Genomic DNA, 2,662 nt, shown 5'->3' with positions numbered 1-2,662 from the left:
ACCGCTCGGCAGTGGGTTCACGCAGGCGCAGTTCTCCCGACGACGCCCCGGTTAGACGCATGCGCACTGAGTGATAAGCCGAGGTCCCGCTACTCAATAAAAAATTCGCTATTTCCATTGAACCTACCTGAGTAGCTTTTATTTAAGTGCTTAATTTTTGGGGAGGAAAACTAGTGTCTGGCTCTCGGTAGTCGAGGAAAGGAAGGATAAAGGTATCGCTCCTTTTCTTCAGGGCTCGCACTGGTGCGGGTGTCTTATACTACGAGTCCCATGAAGCCCTGCGCCTACACTGCCTCTCGTCAAAGGCTCCCGGCATCGCGGAGCATCACGGACGTTGTAGTTCGGGCGGTGTTCACGGCCTTGGGGGCGGGCGCAGACACAACATGCGTGGGAGGCGACAGGTCGCGGCGGCAGCGACAGGTGGCAATGGGGGTTGGATGACATCGTAAAGAGTTTCCCGATTCTTATTCTAAGGGGAGGGGATATCGTTCCCGCAGACTTCATCTCCTGCTCCTCCTCTCTCTTCTTGGGTTCTCCGACCCCATAAAGGCGGGGCATGAAGCCCCTGGGTTGGGGGCGCTGTGCTGCCCCTCCTCCGGCGATGATGTCACTCCCCCTACGCAGCCTTTTGCTGCCCAGAGCTGGGTCACCCCTCCCCCCATCGCCAGCCCCGGATTCCCCCATCCCCGCCCCGCCTCGACTTGGGGTGAGTACAGAGACGGGTAGAAGGCTCAGGGAACAGGGGCGGTGAGACAGTCCAAATCCTAGTTGTGGAGGCGGGGGACTCGGGAGACGGGGACTCAGAAATTACAGCGGAGAGATTCCCCCTCAGTAACGATCTTTTTTGGGGGGGGGCGCAAGGTATTTGGAGGGTCTCAGGGGACCAAGGATCGTGGGCAGAGTCCCCACATTTTCAGCTTAGTATCCGGGAGACCTTCTTTCCTGGATTTGGAACCGACAGGAATGGGGAGAAGGAACAATATCCTAGAAGTCCCCCAATTCCAGGGCTTTGGGGAACGGGGAAGGGAGAGTTAGGAAGGGACGCAGAGGATGACAGGTGGGAGTTTGGGAGCGTTCAGGAATGTTGTGCCTTGAGGACCTGGGAAAGGATGGTTTGGGAAGGAGAAGGGGTGGGGAAACGATCTAAGGACGCGGACAGACATGGGCCTGCCCCAACCTGATGCCAGGGGCCAGAAATCAAGTCCACTTGCACTGGTCTCCTACCCGAGCCCTCATTATGCCTCCATAAGCCCCCCCCCCCACACTCACTCCGGCCCTGCGTGGGTGGAAAATCCGAGCTCACAAATCCCCCACATACTCCGGTGGGGCCTGGGGTGAGCCATGAGGGAGTGACGGCATCCAATTTCCCAGGGCCTGATGGAGCCTGGACCACCCGGTTACTCCTGGCCCGAGGCCCCCTCCCGCCTCTCATGGTCTCTATTCCAGGGTCTGGTGCCATACTCTCCCCTATCCAGCCCCCCACCCCCACCCCAGCCCGCACCTTCTCACACACCTGACCTTTGCAAAAAACGCTGATTTGGTAATTTGATCCCCTGCCTAGCTGCTGTCAAAAGCAGAAAATAAAAGTAGCATTGGGGTGGGGGGAGGAGGGAAGGATAAGGGTGGATAGCTGACTAAGGTCCTTACCCTGGCCCCTACCCCCAGCCCCTAGTGCCTACCAGACCCCCTGACTTGCCCAGAGCCTCATTCAACTCAAGCCCAATCCCTCACGTCAGGATTCACTGCTTTTGCCCGGGGCAGAGAGGAGTCGGAAGCCCCGATGTCTTTTCTCTGCCCTCCTGGGTCCCGGCGGGGTCTTCAAGACTCGAGGGTATGGAATCAGGGGCAGTGGGGATCCCAGGGTCTGCGTGGTGAGGGGAGCTACCTCTCTGGTCTGCAGGACAAGCCCCACTTCTGCAACTCCCTGCAGTGACGCAGCCTGGTGTCCTGGCCAGGATGGGGGTTAGAGGGGGTGATGGGGTGGGGGTGGGGGAGCCTGAAAGAAATGACCAGAGGTCCAGAGACAGGGACAGAGACTGAAGGACAGCGGGACCGCGTCCCAAAGAAGTGCGGGCAAAGAGAAGGGGACAGAGACTCCGAGGCGGGGGGGTGAAAAGACCTGGGAGGGGGGCAATAGAGACCAGTGGATGGGGACAGCCAGGAAGAGAAAGGGCAGAAAGAGAAAAGGCAGTGGGGGAGTGCGGAGACAGAGGAGGGGGAAAAGACACAGGGAGGGAGGCCAGATGGCAAGGGTAATGGGGACAGACCCAGATGAATGGACAGAGACCCAGAGAGTGGGAGAAGAAAGCCTGGGGTCGGGGGCAGTGTAGGACAGAGAAACACAGAGGAGGGACAGAGGCCCGGGAGTGGGGGACAGGGGCCCAGAGAGAAGGGCAAATCCCCGAGGAAAAGGTATAAAGACCAACAGAAAGAGACCGGGGTTGGAAATACCGAGACACGGCGGTGGGAGAGGACACTGAGGCTTAGAAGAGGGGCAAAGACTCAGAAGGAGGGGGGCACATTCAGAAAGCAATGGACAGCGACCCAGAGGGAGGGAGACTTAGAAGTGTGAGTGCAAAAAAAAAAAGAAAAAAAAAAGAAGTAGGAGTGCAAAGACGGGAGGACAAATATTTAGAGAAAGGGGCTCAAAAGAGACGCAGAA

This window comes from Myotis brandtii, unplaced genomic scaffold (genome assembly GCF_000412655.1).
Source record: "Myotis brandtii unplaced genomic scaffold, ASM41265v1 scaffold601, whole genome shotgun sequence".
Taxonomy (NCBI): Eukaryota; Metazoa; Chordata; class Mammalia; order Chiroptera; family Vespertilionidae; genus Myotis; species Myotis brandtii.
Note: the sequence above shows the minus strand (reverse complement) of the source record.